This window comes from Pyrgilauda ruficollis, unplaced genomic scaffold (assembly GCF_017590135.1).
Source record: "Pyrgilauda ruficollis isolate IOZ18807 unplaced genomic scaffold, ASM1759013v1 scaffold2, whole genome shotgun sequence".
Taxonomy (NCBI): domain Eukaryota; kingdom Metazoa; phylum Chordata; class Aves; order Passeriformes; family Passeridae; genus Pyrgilauda; species Pyrgilauda ruficollis.
This window is the reverse complement of record NW_024519206.1, coordinates 14,711,763-14,730,561: the sequence shown is the minus strand read 5'-3', so window position 1 is coordinate 14,730,561 and position 18,799 is coordinate 14,711,763.

Here is an 18,799-nt window from a genome sequence, read left to right as displayed (position 1 = left end):
TAAATTTGAGACCAGTCTAGAAAAGAACAACATTCCCTTATTATAACAGTATATCACATCTCATCCCCCACTTTCAACACAGCATTCCAGCAAGTTCCCACTACCCATCTGATGAGGAGAGGAGGTAGGTAACTTTCTGCTGAAGACAACATCTCTCTTGCCTGTTTACACTGGAACCCAAGTCAAACTTTTTCCAGCAAGCTTCTCAGAGGAGAAGGCCAGAGCTGCGACATTGAATGGCTCTCTCCTCACACTGGAGCTGTCAGCTACAATCAAAGCATCCATGTATGGTATTTCCAGTGGAAAAAAAAAGTACACAGATGTATAGTTTGCATTTATGTACTGTAGGGACACCCTTGAATCGTGTTAAAAAATGTCAGTCAAGACATCTGGTCAGCTGTCCTAATCCATATTGGGGTTTTTAGACTACTGTTATGCCCCAATATGCTTTGAACATTGCCAATATGCTTTCTCTGCAGTAGCAGCAGTGTGTCCCCTTTGGTTTCACAGCCCATCCCCGGCATTGTTTTTTATAGTGTCACGTACAGAGCAAAATGAAAAACCACATACTGTATCTCGTGTGTCTGGCTAATGAAACTGGTAGGACAAACCTTGTGTGATTAGGAACAGGGACGGATTGGCTTAGGTCTAGTTCATCTTACGGACTGCAAAAAGAATCAGCTGTCACTTGTGCCATGCAGCAGATGGACAGTTTGCATCCGATTTACATGCAGGCGCCAAAGCCTTTAGAAGCTTTGGCAGCCCACTTGCCATCAGGCAGCAGACTTTGATGTCCTGCAGATGGTTCCAGCAGCCATCTTGCGCTCGCGGTGCGCGGCGCTGTTGTGCCTCCTCGCCGGCGCCGGCCCTCTCGCTCCGGTGCCTCTGGAGCTGCCGCAGTGCGTGGTGCCCACCCAAGGCTCGGCACCCTTTGGCCGCTGCCTGGGCACAGTTGCATTTTCATTTCAATACAAAGCTCCGACGTGCTTTGCTTTTATGGCAACTGCGTGCTCGCACCCACATTAAAAATTCTAACAGTGCCTACTGCAAGCTGTCCCCCCTCTCTGTACACTGAGTTTTGCTGTGTTTCACATTCCCTACCTAGAACCCCTACAAATCCACCACCCCCGCTCCCTTCAACGATAATAGCATAATTTCAGAACAACCGCTGATCCAATTTCTCTATGAATTTAGCTCACCAATGCAGCTTTGCCTTAACACGGTTCAACCCGTCCTAGGTAATGACACGGAACAAAGAGTTTTCTTCATGGTGGTCAGGCTAATCTTACTCCATGAATAGCCCAGAGTAATCTATCAGCAGTGGAAAGCTGTGGCTGGAGGTCTTCCAAAACCAGCTCTTTCGCATTTGGTAGGAGCAGTTAGGAATTCTGACTGGCACTATTAGTCGGGAGCCATGTCATCATGCTACAGAAGGGACTGCAGTTGTCCCCACTAGGTAGGATCAGCCCAGCACACACATTTTTCCACATTTTTCCATCCCTTGAGTATTACTGTAAGTTCAGCAAAAAGTCTCTGATGAGGCTTTAAGAACCAAGCTAGAAGAGGCAAATTCAGTAATTGTGATTTCCAGACAGTCGTAAGTAATAGAAAATAGTGGGGGGGGGGGGGGTTGTGGGCTGGGGAGAAAAATATACATCCATATCTACACACACACACACTCGTATAAATTGTCAATTAATGTGGACTGGTTACAGCCAGCAAACAAGAAGAAAAAAAATAAACAGTTAATTAGAGCTTTTGGAATCATTGTTATATATACAGTGCATCATTTGCAGGTGCTACAAAAGTGAAAAATAACCATTATAATTACTAGTATTCAAAGATTCATATTTTCCCCATGTAATTGATTTAGGATTATCAGTTTTCTTGTAGTTATACAAAAGGCCTGTCAAGGTGTTTCCACACGTGTTTGGCTCATGCATGTTCCAAAAACAAGTCAAAATGCCATAGTATTTTACACGGCAGAGTTAAAGTGACTCTGAAAAATAGGCCAGGTTTTACCTGGATCATTATCTCAGTTAAATTATCTTACATATGTTTTAATTTTTTTTTTGTTCATACTTTCTTCATCTTTTTTCCCCTCTCTCTTTCTTTTTTGTTAAAATGCATCTGTGTTTGTTGACTGCCCCAGATTATATCTAAGTGAGGAGTGGGAGTACTTGCACCTGGTACAGTATATGTAGCTTAACAATACATATCATTACATTATTTACAGCTCATTTTATGTTATTCAATAGTAAACTGCAGATTAACCCTTTGAGAGCCTGGCTGGTGCTACTCAGAGAGGCAGAGGAGCTCGGTGTTTTTCAGGGCTGTGGGAGTACATCTATAACTGCATTCATAAAGATGGCAGTGTGCTCATTATAACCGAGATCACCACCAGAGCCAGCTAATTCCTCTCCCAGGAAATCTCATCCGTAATCACATTCCTTACCACACCATGCTTGTACTTCTGCTGATAACACAGGTTATAAAAGGGACTCACTCAGTGCTGGAGTCAATTAATGAACAGGCTTTTTAACCTCCTTTATTGGAGTACATTCGGCACCAAAGGGACCCAATGTTGTGCTGCTGGCAGGAAAAGGGCCCAAGGAATGCCATTTCAGGATGTTTCAGGCCTGTGTCCAGTTCCCCGAAACGGACATCACGACTGACCTCATTTGGCACTGACTCAGCAGCCTCAGCACCCACAGGAGAGGAGACAGCATGCAGATAAAGCCTGAAGAAACACTTTTCCCACTGTCCAGGGAGGAAAAGTTATCTCTGACCAAAGGACTGACAGATTCAGGCATCACCTTCACTTCTCCTGCAGCTGGAAAAGGCCATGAGTCACGAACTCTTATTGTGTTTGCATTTGTGGAGTGGTTTGGTTTTTTGTCCAGAGCACAGAGGGAGAAAGGCAGGGAAGTTGCACAAAAGCAGACAATATAGAAGAGGAAATGAAAGTGGCAGGAACTGGGGTGACAGACCTCGGGACAGGGAAGCTTGAATACACAGTGCCATACAAAACCTTTCCCTCTATTTTCACAACGTTCAATGTGGTCACGCCAGGCAGAGAAATGCACAAACTGGCCTTTCCTTTCTCCAGCAATTTGTTTGGCATACAGCACACGTATCTGTTAAAATGTTGTGTATGCCATGCAGTGCTGAGATAATTCTTCTGTGGTAAGCACCGAAGTAGGAAGGGGCTCCTGCATCATAACGCTCCTATTCCTAACCTTTAAATACTCATCAATATCTCTGTTGCTGAATTAATCAGTCTCAAGATTATCAGCAATTTAGTTGCATTTTGTTGGTAATTAGCTTGATAAATTAGCATCTGCAATATAAAACTTGACATCTTATTGTTCCCTCAGTTTTATGGTACTTCTGGAAAAAAAAAAAAACAACCAAACAAACCAACCAAACAGCAGTTTATTTTTAAAAATGATCATTTCTATTACAATAAAGACAGATACCAAAACCAAAGTTTGACAAGCTTAGTAGCTGACAGAAACAAGCTCCATTGATATCCACTGGGCAAAATATCAAAGATGAATAGCTCATAATGCAAACTTCAAAAGTATGGTTTAAAAAATAAAATTTGAATCCGTTCACTGTGGGCAGCTGCTTCTTGTAAGTAAAATAAAATAAATGTTCAATGAATTAATTTTCCACATTTTCTGTAGAAAGACTGACAAATAAACTTTGAAACATGAGGGAATTGAAAATTAATAGGAAATAAATGTATTTATTCCAGCAAGTCCCACAAAGCTATTTGAATTTTCTCAAATCAGGTAAAAAAAAAACCAAACCTTTTATTCTCACCCCACCTTTCTGTTCTGGGCCGTATTACTAGGTCTTGGGGACACCCCATTGTGCAGGACACTAATGTCTTTTTTCTGTTTTGGGGGCAATCAGGCAGCAACCAAAGGCAAGCCCATACTCCCATCTCCTCCTTTTCATGATGAAAGGAAAGAGTGGGTAGGTGTCTTTCTCAGGGAAAAAAAAAAAAAAAAAAAAAAGGTTTAAAATATAGCAATTTACCAGTACAGATGTGGTATTATAAACTGAAAATTCCTCAGCATTTTGCCTTAGCCATTATTCCTGATGTAGAAAACTGTGCTAATAGAAACATTCCTATTAATCTGAATTTGAGATATTTCATACAATGTATATTACCTTTCTGCTGCCTGCAACCTTCTGCCAGGTTTTTTTTTCCCCCTTTTTTAGGAGGTGCTTTGAGAGGAATATACCATGAGAACAATACACAGCTGCTGCTGTATAGAGATATCTAATTGTCAATATTGTGGAATTTCTACAGCTTATTACTTGCATTCAGTCTAATTCTGGGCAAATTGCCAGTCACTTCAGGGACATTCAAGTGAGCCATATTACACGTGGTACGGCATCACAGCTTTAAGATACCCGGCTGTTTTGCCTCTGGCCAGGGAATGTTTGTACCAATGCTACTGAGTGAAGGGGGGTAACTACAAATAAAATAAAATTTGTATTTTTTCAAGTGGGCTGCATTTCAAGCCCAGATGTTAGTAATGAAAGATTCAATTTAAGGATTTAAATTACAAATAAATAAAGTATGAAACAGATGTGATTTTTAAGGAAGTTCAAATTATCCAGGAAGAAAAATATCTCTGTGCATGACAAAGTAATAGGGATTGTCTTGAGAGTCTGTTGAAAACAATCTGCTGTGCTAGATACACCCTAAGGACAGGATTGGTTTGGAATGGGAAGGACTGGTGGAGCTTGTCATTAAACAAAAATTGTGTTTAATAAAACTTTATAACCGTGATTAATCCTATGAGGCCCTAAAGGAGTTTGCAGTTTCTGATAAACACATTTTCCTTGTTTGCAATGGTAATGATATTTTGAAGTGAATGGAATCTGAACAAAAAACTCTGAGGGTAAAAAAGGACTTGTCAGGTACCACCTATGAAGAAATTACCATGGCACAAAAGAAAGAAGGGCCACCCACAAGGGAAACCTTAGATTATATGTTTGAAAGAAGGGGGAGAAATTATGGGTTGATACAGGTCTCTCTTTACAGTAGTTTGATCACCACAGAATTGCCTATAAAACCCACAGAAATTATTCGAGGCCATCTCGCATGTGAAGATTAGAGTCCCACATGTACGATGCAGGTGCTCACCGGCAAAAGAATTAAGTACTGGAGCTGCTGCAGTAATTTTAATCCATGTGTGTGCAGAGAGAAGGGAACATCACCCAGTGTGGTCGCTTTGCTGACCAGCACAAAGTCCCAAGGCTTCATGTTTAAAAAGTCACATTTTGCAAGGAGAGCTTTCAAGCAGTAGCTATTGATGGTGATGATGATTAAGGATCTAATTCAGCTAGGTGTTGAAGAACACACCTGGGTTTAAGCAGTGAGAGACATGCACCTCCTTATGTGCTGCATGGACTTGGCCTGAAGAGGAGTCCTTGCATTCCTTGTCACCAGAAAAATAATTTTTAAGGGCTCTGCAAGAGATTAAGAAAACTGTATGCAAAGGTAGAAGGATTGAATAGCACATTACAGAAACAAATATAGAAATATTTGCTATTGCCCCAAAAGGGTGTGGTACAGAATCCTTACACAGTGGGGTGAAAGTAGATCAGGTCAGAATACCTGCAGTAATTATGTTAAGCATTACCTGTCTTTTACCTGAATTTATTTTGAGAGGTCATCTGTAGTAAGAAGATTCCTTCTTGTTATATGTGCTACTATTAAATTCTGTATGTGCTACTTACCAGCCCTAGAATGAGTGTTCCATACCCCTAAAAAAACAAAAAAAAAAAAAAACAAAAAAAAACAAAACAAAACCAAAAATCCAATAAAAAAACCCAGCTTCCTCTGATATGAATACTCTAGCACTTCCCCAAATTGTCAGAAGCCTTTTCTATTTGTCTTCATGTGGGACAAAGCCACATTTAGAAGTGTTCTCTTCAGCTGGGAAATGTTTAGGTTTGTTTTTAATAAGAGAGAATAAATGCTTTCAAGCTATACTAAAGCTTTTTTTTTTTTTTTAAATTAGCCTATTTATTCTCCTCAGTTTTATTCTATAGGGGTTATATTTGCTTGAGACCTTTTGCATTCAGTTTCCTTGCCTGGCTTATATCTGAGTTTAATATCAAAAGCACATCTTTGCTACCTCCTTGCTCTTTGTGACAAATTTTTCATTTCCTACATCATTCACAACTTCTTGCTGTAATTTCATATGGCCTGTACAGCACTACATATATCTGGACCATAAACAGAGAGACAAAATCAGGTTGAGCTTTTATGAAAATGCGTCCTATTAAAGTGCAAATTTCTTTGCACCACCATATCACAAGCAGCTTTCACAGAAAAAGAAAAGAGTGTCAATCCAGTGTCGGCACATGGGTGGCTCCAATGACCCAAAAGATCTTGACAATCTCCAGCTTCTATGATTCCATAAAGATACGGTGCTTCAAAGCAAAGCAAGGAATACTTTTTTACACCAATTGTCAAATATTTCAGGCACTTCTATTACTAAGCATAACATAAAAACATGAAAAGCAAAACTGGGTTGTACGGTGGAAAGAAAACAGAGCACTTAATTGCATACACTGTTATTTTCTAGATTAACAAGAAATGTCTTTTTGAGGAGGTGCTGGGGCACTTTATGTAGATATGTTGGTGTCTTCTCTTCATGGAGAAAAAGCTTTTGTTTGTGAAGCACAGAAGTCCACACTCAAATTTAAAAAAGAGAAAGACAACTAAACCAAAAGCAGCCAACACAACAGATTTGTATTCCCTTCTGGCACAGAGTCCTCATTAACTTGCTGTGGAAATGAAGGGACCTCAGCACCTTTCAAAAACACAGTCCCTTAGGGTTCATCTCCACAAACCCTGTGCACCTTTAGCTAGCTTACACAAGGAAGCCTAACATATAAAAAAAAAAAATCTGGTAGCATCTCCCTATCAAAACCTGTTAATGCTTCCTTCATAGCAACACACTATTAGAAAAGCATTAGATCCTGAAGCAGTCACAGCTTTAAGGTGGCTTTCATGTTCTTCTGGGGCTGACTGGAACCAGGGCCCAGAGGAGACCTTGGGGTGTGCTCAAAGATAAATTTATTTTTGTACATCATGCATTTATTGGCTGATTTTTGTTTTTCTTCATTTTTCAAGGTATATTTTCTTTAATTCTAATTTCCTTGTAGTGGCTAGTGCTGAATTGTATTTTTCCCCCCTTCAGATTCTAAGGTAATCATTTGAGGACTTATCTTCCAGTCAAATGAATTCCATACTGACAGCATTACTTTACAATAGGAAAACAAGTAGAATAACAATTTATCATTTTTTGCATGGCTGTGTACAGAACAGTGGCTCTGTTTCTTGCATTATTATTACAGCAGCAATTAAAAGTGCCAGGCAGGGACCAGTTCCCACTGCATTATGTGCTATTTAAACATAAAGTTCAGCCTCTCTAATAAGTTTACAGTCTCTCTTACTCAGTTCCAGACTTCCCTGCCCTCACAAACACATTGGCTTCTTGCTATATCATCTTCAAAGGGTGACCTGAGGATGCCCTTGATACCAGGCGTGTCTGCCATGAAGACCCAGACAGTAAATACTGCCTGTTCCTGGGCTCCAGGGCAGGCAGGAACACCCCCCACCCCACAGAGCCTGGCAGCAGGAGCACAGAGCCCACAGACTGCCTGAGAGGCCACCAAGAGAGGGGCTGCAACATCACCTGTAGCCGTGACTCTGGAAATGCCCTTCCACCCCAGAATTTCAGCAGAGGATTGTCTGCCTCTTGTTACAACTCCACCGTGGGGAAAAGATGATGCTCTTTCCCGTACTTTATAATCCATACCCAAGGACCTCATCACACAGCTTAACATATCCTTTTCTATGGTCTTTTAAGCACAAGTGCACATCTGCAGAAATATTTCTAAAGCTATATGTAAAGTTTAATGTATAGTGCATAAATAACAGATGCACAAGTGCATCTTGAGATGAACAAATTCTGTGAACATATTCATAATTAGAGATTATAACACATTGCAGACTTCAGGAAAGATATTTTCTATGAGGAATTATAGGCATCAATGCATCACAGAGTGAGGGTCTGGATTTAGATCATGAATCTCTTTTTCCAATTTATAAAGCTGCCAAAGTTGACACAAGAGTAGGTAAATTAATTGATGGGCCTCATGCTATAAAGGTGTAGGTTTAAAATGTAAGCCTCGATATGCCACACATCCCGCCGAGCCTGAGGAATGCGAGGCTGCCTGTGGGTTAGCTCATCACAGGGATGAGAGGAGTCCTGTGAGTCAGACCATTTTGCCTGTGGGGTTTGGAGACTTCCCTGCTCTGGGTTTACTCCCCTGTGGTGCAGTGCCTGCCTGGTGCTGAGAGTTGGTGTGCACCCACCAGCACAGCTCCAGGGGCTCACCACGCTTTGGGACCCTGGCTAATGCCTCTGTACACACCTCCAACACATGTGGAGCTGCCAGCCTTCCCAGAGATCATTTTGGATTGCTTACCCTAACCTCCACTGCACCCCCTGGACCTGCCCTTCTACTTGTTTTGCATGGACAGGTTAAAGCACAAATACCAGTGCTGCAGGTCAGCACGGCGTGGGAGAGCCTGCATGTTTTTTGCTAGTACCACACCTGATCTATGGGATAAAAAGACCACTTTGGCTTCCAAGGACCTCAGCCTGACACCTTTCACGAGCACTAAATCCACTTTTGAAAAATAGAATCCCACGATGGAATTAAAGCCTCATAATACAGTTGTCTGTTATTTATTCTATATTTAATAATCCTTCTCTATGACACACATTGGAGATATAGGAGATGCTCTCATAAACTTTTTAAAATAAACTCATTTCTTTCCCAGGAGGTTCCACCTGACACAAGCCATTACTGAAGATTGACAGGAAAGTGTGCTGGTAGCCAAGACATGCTTTAAGAAAAGAAGAAAATACTTAAATGATTTATTTGTGGTAAGGCATTTGAGAAGCTGTCTGGCCTGTACAGAAAGGAGTGGGGGTACTCTACCTCAAAACTGAGGCAACAATTTGGGGGAAAAAATTGAAATGCAAAACTTGTCAATTAATTGCATGCATTAGTTATTGAAACAGTGCTTGTTTTTTCACAACTATTAGCCAGTATCACTGGTTTCAAACCAGCAAATAGGAAAAGATAAGGACCATGAAGACCCCTTGGGAACCCTGCTCTCCCAGGAAGGGGAAGGGAGTTGTTTTGATTGCCCAGTGTGTAGTAGGAGGCTGACAGCTGATCATGTTGAATCATTTCAAAGTTCAATGCAAAGTCAACAGAAGTACAGAGGCAAGAAGCCAGGGAATCCTCCCAGGAATCTAGATTGCAGGAAATAAACCTCAAATCAATGCACCACCAAGGATGCCTATCAGCAGACCATTAAAAAACACCAAACTCTCTTCTACAGCTGAAGGAAAATGCTGGTGTTACCTCTCCTAAACAGAGGAAAGTTTTTCTCCCAGAGCTGCTGGTTTGGCATGGGGAGGGATTTGGTTCTAGGTCTGTACCCAATTAGATTGTAAATCATGAAGAAAAAGATCCCCCAAGCACTCTTCCAGAATGGGCAAGAGCCAGCTGAAGGCTCTGAAAAATCTTTCCACCATATATGCAAAGATGGAATCGTGGATACAATGATTTCTTTTTTTCTGATTTGCAAGTGGCTAAACACAAAACAACAATAGACATAAAGCAACAAAAGTAAGACTTAAAATACTGGCAATTTTTAATGCCCATAAGCAAACTTTCCCTCTAATATTAGAAAAATAGCCTTTACTGAGAGGATAAATCTGTCATTTTTCAGACCAAACAATTTTTTCAACCTATTTTTAAGGAAGGGGAAAGAGATGGGATACGGAAAGGTGCACGAGCCAGGCTGTGCAGTAGAGGCTGCTTGCAGATTTAATTGTACTGAGAGCTGCAGCCTCTCTTTATGTCTGCTAGATTTAAACCACCTTACGCTACTAACAGATCCAAGGCAGCAAAGCACATCAACATGTGCTGAGCTCTAACTCATTCAGATTACTCACACGCCTAACAAAAATCATGTGCTCATGTGTTTTTCTGTGCTTCTCACCACACAACCAGAAGCAATTTAGAAATGTTTTCACTCTGGAATGAAATTAAGAATTTGGGAGTAGTCAGCAGAGGCTTTTTCTAAAAAACCTTAATTTCTTTGTGTCTCTGCAACTTGACATTCTGCTGTTTCTGCCATTTACATCTTGTTAATGCTGGGCAGGTGTTTTCCAGTGCAGGATTTTCCATTTGCAGGATGTCAGAGGGACACACATAGGACAGTGGGATTCTTGGAAGCTGCAAGGGACTGGCAGCCTCTGAAGCTGCATGAGAAGCAGCACAATGTCAAAATTTACTCTTCAAAATATTTTAAGGTTCAGATGTTGCATCACGTACTTGGCTAAATTAAATTTCCCGGCAACTGTTTCCTTAAGCAAACATTTGCTTTCAAACCAATCCCAGATTTTTTATTTTTTATATCCCCCCTCAATATAATATCTGATTCAGCAGATTTTAAATACTCAATATATCTTTAAATGCCAATGCACAACAAGTATAGCAGGTGTTTAATTGTGGTTTAAATATCCACATTTTTCACATTTTACAATCACAATTAAAATTAAGCAATAACACCAAAGGAGTTCCGGTATGCAGCAATAATACTTACCCATATAGTGAAATTGATAAGGATCCAGATATAATGATGCCCATTGTAGTAACCCTGTGGTGACTGATTGCTATTCTGCTGTTAGCAAACAACTAAGAAATACTTTATTTTTTTCAGAATTATCAATTTGTTTCTAGGGTATGAGAACAATGAAAACCTTGAGGGAGAAAGCAATAGTTAGTGAGGTATTAAAACAGTTCTATAACTAATAAAAACACTAAATCAAGTTAGATATGCAGCAGTGTGTCATTTCTATTTTAATAAAAAAGTACATTATTCTCTCCTCAAAATTACAAAATTTTATTTTTTTTAGTCATTGCCAGCATAATCGGAAAGTTTAAAAAAGTCATAAATCTACAGTTTCTGAAAATGTCATTTATGTGATTTCTATTCTTTAAAAAGATTGAGTATAGCACATGTATTCATAAAACAATCTTTTGAAAACTTATTTGCATCATTGCTCAGATTTTTTTTTTAAGGGGAGAGCAAGGGGAATTTCAGATAAAAAAATATTAGTGTTTCCTAATATCTCCATACATGAATGATCTGTGAAACACATTCTTAGGAGCTATGCCTCCTACGCATATTGTACTAGATAGTAAAATAAATCTAATGGATTCATACTGCACCCAAAATCCTGTGGTATGGGAAAGCCAACAGACAAACTGAGCTTTTCTAATGCAGAGACCTAAGTAATAAAATTCACCATTCAAGGAATAATTGATGGTATCTTCACAAATTAACATGAAAAGGATCATATTCCTCATCTTCCAAAAATGCAGAGCAAGAGAGTAGTGACTGTCACATGGCTGGGAATGGTATTCTTATAATTTGGGTGATCTGAAATTTATTGCTTATTAATATTTAATAACTCAATCCCATAGTTCTCACTCAAGTAATTTTCCCATAGAGGTCCATAACATGTACAGATATATAGAAACAAAATTCAACATACACTTAGGAACAGTGATAAATAACCCTTGGTATTGGTACCATTCTAGTGAGAAGGGCCGAGGGAAGTGGCAGCTGCCATTAAAGATGATCACTTACTTGAGAAAAGGAAAATTTGAGATTTCTTGACAATGATATTCCTTCCAGACATGCCGAAACAAGCACACCACGACATTTCAAGCTTCATTTTCTGCTCTGCTAACTGTACCACCAATAATATTAATTATTTTGTGCACCTGGGAGACCTGCAGCTTTATGGAAAATTAAACCTGGATGGAGCCATATTGCCCACTCTTCCCTTTCTTCCTGAAATTAGAGGGAAAACCTGAGATTTTCCAGGACAAGATGAATGGAATGGTGACCAGTACACTGCTGCATTCCCTTCCCACCTCAGCTCTCCTGGACATACAGGGATAGTGCTAATCAAGCGTATATAAAAGGATAAGAGTATCTGGACCTGTTCAGCCAAAATATGGATGCTCAGTCAAATTCACCTTCCTTTTTCAACCCCTTTGTCATGAAAATGTTTCACTTTATAAAAATACCAAGACAATCTAGGGGGAAGAAACTGAATTTCTTTAATTTTATTTAAAAAAAACAAACAAAAAAAAAACCAAAAAAAAAACCAAAAAAAAAAAAAAAACAAAAACACAGCAATCTAGGAGGGAGAAGCATTTTGACAGTCTTAAAAGCATATTTTTGTTGACAGTGTAAGTACAGCCTGCCCTCCATAGCTCACAGCACCTTGGATTTGGACTTTGACAACATTCCTGAGATGTTAACATTTCATGCAAGTCAAGAAAATGTATACATTTCCAAAGTTCTTGTTGAATGGAAGCACGGTTTCTTGCCTAGGTCTCGCAGATTAGCCTGCTCCCAAAATAAAGCATTGGTGAGAAGCTAATGTGGTTTAATTCCCATTGAAAGTAAACCAATAATTTTTAATACCGTTCTTTTTCCTACAGATGTACCATCTGGAGAAGGTCATGAAGGAGGAGAGAGAAAGAATGGAAAGGAAGAAGATACAGAAAGGCTGCCATGTAGAAGACTCCAAATTTTGATGAGAATACATGCTAAGGATGTGGTGAGCTACACGAGAAATGAGCGGGTGGGAAAGAATTCTCTGACGTTGGTTGGCTGATACGTGGCCATCGTATAAATAGGTTGTGATTAAGAGGCAGCTCCCATCATAAAAAGTTTACAGTCTAAATAATTCAAGCACACAAAGAACCAAAGGAAGAAAAACACAATCTGGGGGTGGGAAACCAAGGTACTTTGCTGCCACTGTACTCTGTGTCCTTCTTATCTGACCCACTGAGCCTTTTCTTACAAATGCATTTTTGATGTGCTTAACAAAATGCATTCACTTCATGCAGTTGGCAGACTTAGTTGTTGCATCAAAAATAGTTAATGGCATGTATCAGCATTTTTATATTTCTTTCCTTGTGCAAGTATTTAATAACAGGGAAATAGCAAACAACAGCTGTGTAAAGGGAAAGAGCAGTATAAATGAATGCTCATCCTGCATCATAGGGAATGATAGAAGCCTAAGATTCAGACTGGGAAATTCCCCCAGATTGCAGCCAGGTGCTTTTGTGAACCACTCAGAACTAGTCAGGAGAAATCTGTTTGCCACTCAGAACTGGTCAGGAGAAGTCTGAGGGGTGTTACTGTTCACAGGTACCTTGTGCATATATGGGATCATATAAGGAAAGCACGAGTATGCCTGTAAGTAGCAAAGACAACAAAAGCCTTAAAAATTGAGAGATATAAACAAACCAGAGACACTAAACAGACCCCATTGAGACAAAAATAACCAGAAGGTCTGCACGCTGGACAGGATGTTGGGAATTACTCCAGCTCTACTGGAGCCAAACTGCCCCTGCCATCCCTGAAGACGAGGGCTTTTGCCCAGCTGGGAAAGTCTGACTTGCATTGCCTTTGCCTTTGGTGGCAATACTGAGCCTCATTTTAGGAGAGTTGTGGATAAAGAGGGTTGTTTTTTTTTTTCTCTCTCTCTAGGCTTCCTTGATCTGATCATGACGCAAAAAACCTAATTACAGCAATTAATACAGAATTAGAATAGTTTCATGCTAACTCTGTGAGTAGCTTTCTAGCAGCAGATTGCTTAGAGATACAGGGTTTGAAGCAAACTCTAAAGCTCTTATTTTCCTGATTACAGCTGTTGAAAAACTAACATGTTGGTCCTCAGAATGAAGAGAGAAAGATGACTATGAAGCCCGTGTGAGTATATTATTCTGCAAAGTGCAGCAATACATTAATATAGACAGAGGCTTACAAAAGAGCTAAGGAATGTGCTCAGAAGCCAAAACCCTTTTCATTCTCAGGCTCTTTACTACTTTTTTGTGCCAGAAAATTATGCCTACCTGGTTATTTCCCTTTAACGTCACCAGAGAGATAGACGAATCTAAATGGGAAAACAAAAGAGGGAGATGTAAAGGAAAGGAGTCAGCTGCAAATGTTCTTCAGTAACTTAAAACAATGTTAAGCAAAATCCAACTAGTGCAGAGAATGTTGCACATGATAACAGCACGACCTCAAATGACTCATTCTCCATTTAAACTTCAACATCTAGGCCTCTACATGAATTAGCATACACATTCTGGACACTCATTACCCATGCTTGGTTTTGTATAGCACACAAAAAAAAGGCAGGAGAAAGAAAGTGTAAACCCTTGCCAGCGTATTGTTTGCTGGCAATAGCAAGCAAACCGAATACTGAGCAGTCATGCTTCATCCAACAAGCATAACTGCTAGCCAAATGCAGGCTTACAATTGTTTGGATGAAAAAGAGACTACCATCCATTCACCTCTGTATTAAGGATTTGATGAACTGTGCTGCAGCAAGCTAGGAATCAATCTTTTGGAAAGAACTGATACGAACATTTACTATAGGATGTGGCAAAGAGTATGAACTTCTCACATACACAATTTCCAAGAGGAAATAACTATAAACATCAAATTCTATGGCTCCTATTGAGGGGGATCAAAAAAATATCCCAAACAGCTTCATCACTTGGAAGCATATGTGACCCCTAAAAGACATCAACTTCAGTTCTCTTCTCTTTTCTCAATGCTTTAAGATACAGGAACTAGGCTTACTTCTCTGTCAGCTTAACCCCTTCCTCTGCCTCCTCAGTGCAGGGAATCCTCCTCTACGGCTGCAGGGGAAGTGCAAGGAATGGGCTTGCACCCTCTTCCTCCAGTTAGTGCACTAACACTACACTACACCAAAACATGCATACCTTTTCATGGTAGTATGCATTGTTTCAGCTCAAATGTCCACCCAGGGCTGCAGTAACAGCACCTCTGAAAGGGGGAGTCACTGCAGCACAAAAATGAATCAAGCTGGAAAGAGAAAGCTGGAAACAGCCCCTGTTTCTATAACCAGTCCAAGAAATAGAGAAAGAGATGAAGCTCCTTGCAAGAGGTGATTGGGAGCACACTATTGAGAAAAAAAAAACAGGGTGAAGGAAAAGCAGTAGCAGCAATACTTTTTCCTCTGTTGTGGCAGTGTAACTTTTAGGAAGGGAAAGAGAATCTGGACTGTGACCTGGACTGAACTGTTGTGGTACACCAGCAAGTTTGTACTTGGTGTGAAATTGCATTATATATTCAAAGCACTCTGCATGTATAATTTGTAAAAAAATCCTCAAGATAATGTCAGAATCCCTGTAACTTAGAATAATAAAACCTGTCAAGGGAAGAGATGTGTCCACAGGAAAAAAAATTCTGAGTGTGCAATCAAAAAATTTATGATACTAAGAAACCCTCTTAAACAAATAACCATTAATGGAACAAACCTGTTAAAATAAGTCTTTTTCCATGCTCAAATGTTACAGGTTTAATAAATTTTTACTGTATTAGCACAGAAATGCACTTACACTTTCCATAGCTAATCTTGAAGGAACACACATTAACATACTGTATTTTTCTGCTGTATTAATGGACATTACAACTAAGACAGTATTATTCTCATTATGAACCTAAAAACTAACACATGATCACAAAGCATTACTATGTTAACACTTTCCTGCAGAAATGTGAAATGAATAACACCTCTGTTCAGCTATTATTAAAAAGAATTTTCCTTATTAGAAGACAAAACCCCATACAGCCTTTTCTAAGAAAGCTTCACAATGCTTAGAACATACCTGACATCCAGTATCCATAGTGTTAGTCACCTCTGCATGTGAATTTGTTGCAGAATCAGGGATTGGGTATTAAAATGTGAGTACTAACATATTTCCCATTAAAAAAAAAAAAATTTAAAAAAAAAAAAAAAAAACCACCCACCAAACTACAATGTCCAATCAGTGGCAAAACTCCCAAAGTTCATGAAATGGCCCCAGGACTGGTTTTGGTTCCATAGACTCAGCATGAATACAAATGGAGTAGATGGGTGTTTACTGGAATTCAGGAAACAGACCACCATTTTTTCTGGTAATTAAAATGTCTAAACATTGAATACTGGAGTTTGTTCTGTACTTGACCTGATAAGCACTGAGAGACCCAACCTGAGTCTACAGCTCCACTCTCTTTACAAAACACACAGAGTAATATCTTCACTTGCACTGACCTGCCAACCAGTCTGCTACATCTTCACTGGTCAGATTAAATGCTTTGCAGTCCTCATGCTCCACTTAAATGTCCCACTTCACACATTTCAAGTCCTCATGGCACTTGTTATCCATCCTTATCTTAAATAGCTGTTGTCATCTTCTTCCTACTTCTGGTATCTCCTTGTCATCTCTATCTTTTATTTTTGCTCCTCCTGCTTTTTTTCTATGAACATACATAACCATATCCACAGACTCTAAATAACATCAGTGGTTGTTGGTGACCTGGTGTTGACAGCATAACTCACAGTTTTGCTCTTTTTTCCACCTGGCAGCAGTAATCAGAGGAAATATCCCTTCCTCGCCCCAAATGTTTATCTTTACTGGCTCTGTTATCACCTTGGAGCAAGAGAATGCACATGGCTTCTGCTGCACCTTCCCAACATTCCTGCTTACAAACTAGTGTTGGTGTTAATCTTTTGCCCTACTTTTTATCAATGTTACACCTTTCCCCTTTATACTCTTCAAATCCAATCAATAAGTTTCAGAGTCTGTGAGTCTTGATCACTTTCCAGCAAGCTCTGAAGAGGCAAGCAATGAAGGAAGAGAAAAACAGAAATGGCAATAGATGCAAAATTACTTTCTTTCAAAGAGTTCATACATGTAATTTGATGAATTAGGTATGCTTTCCAAGATCAAACCCTTTAAAGTGCTATTCCGGAAAATGTCCGGACTGCAGAAATGGACAATAGCATTTCTGGGAATTATGTGACTAGAGCAAAAACTAACATCAAGGTAGCACAGAAAATACCATAATATCTTATCTCAGGCCCACACAGGGCAGATCTCTCATGCAGATGACATTGTACAGGTACTGACCCATCAAAGAATGATTTCAAAAGTTGTCTAAAGATAGCTGCTAATATCCCAAGAACCATGCTAAGGCACGGTTTTAAATTTCTAGGCAGTGACACAGCTGGTATTTTTGACAGTGGCAGCAGCTCTAGGTAGGTCAGGTTGAATTGGAAGCCATGGTGAATTAGGTCCCCATGCTTTGGAAACTCTCATCTTTTCTTGGTCATGTAAAATGTACCATATGATAGAGGACTGTTGTCAATTCAGAGAAGCCTGTTTCTCTGGCACTGCTATTACAAGTATCTGATGACATCCCAAGTAACCCTGAAGAATATTCCTATATCTGTCACGCTAGAAGAACCTTGTCTGCCTTAGCTGTTCACAGACTAAAGCTCTTTTCTCTTTCCAGTTTACCTTTTTCCTAAGTGTTTCTTATTGTCACTACGAGGCATACGCACCACAGTGAATAATGACACTGGCTAAAGAGAGCTAACAGAAGAATTTTTTCCCAAAGAAACTACGACAATATTTGTAGAAATATGCAAGCACTGAACACTATCCTAGTGAAACAGCTTTCCAATTTGTGACACTGTCCACACACAGGGAGATGGTGTAGGAGCTGATAAAGAGCTTCCAATGCTGAGCACTGAGATCTCAGGTGGGAATGGTGAAACCGCTCTCAGCTTTCAGGTGACACATGAACAGTTAATGGAAGGTACCACTGCTAATCTACAGCACGTCATGACTGGAGTTGGCCCAAAAAAGTTTAAAAGCTTCCACAAATGTGTCAGTTGTGTTTGTCTGGTAGAAGAGAGAAAGAAAGGAGATGAGAGTGGGAGAGAGAGGAAATTGCTCTTAGTTGTCCTCTCTTTTGAACCTGCTTACAAAAGATTACACCTGCCCCAACTGCCTTCTGACACTCACTGGTGTGGGGGCAAAGACATCATTGAAATTGCTACATTTTTAAACTCCCCATAATTTTTTTTTTAATTTTCTGTTTTATTCTGATATTTCACTTCCCTTAAACTAAGTAACTTCTGGGGTTTTTTTTTCAAGACATGGAGAATCAGCACTCCTGAAAAGCTTTTCCCCTGCTTCTTAGTCTAGATGTTCCTGTCCTGCCCCCTCTCCAATATGCTGCTATCCACTATTCTCAGGCTATAGAAGAAATAAACCTAAAATAAAACCCACCTTCAAAATCTGGATCTTTCCCTTCCACTTCAAAATAATGTTTCTGAAGTATCTTTCCCACAGAATATAGATCCTTTAAATACAACAGGTGTGTATTGGTGGGATATGAGTTCAGCTGGTGCAGTTGCAATGTCTTTGCTGAGAGGCTGAAAGCAACAATGCCAACATCTGCCAGGGCTGGATGGCTGATCCAGCCATAGCCCCACTCAAAATATCATCATCCACATATATCTTACTACTTACATCAGAATTATGTCCATGAAAAAACAAGAATGTACAGATAATTTAACTGCAGAAAAAACCTCAGAATTAATAATCAAGTAAATTATATGGAAGGTAAAAAAGGAAATAACTAACAGCCAGAATAGATTTATTAAGAAAAAATCATGTCAGACCAGACTAATTTCCTTCTGTGAAAGAAAGACAGTGGACATGGATAGGGAAAAGTAGTCAAAGCTCTGTATATTGATTTTAATAAGTATTTGACAAACTT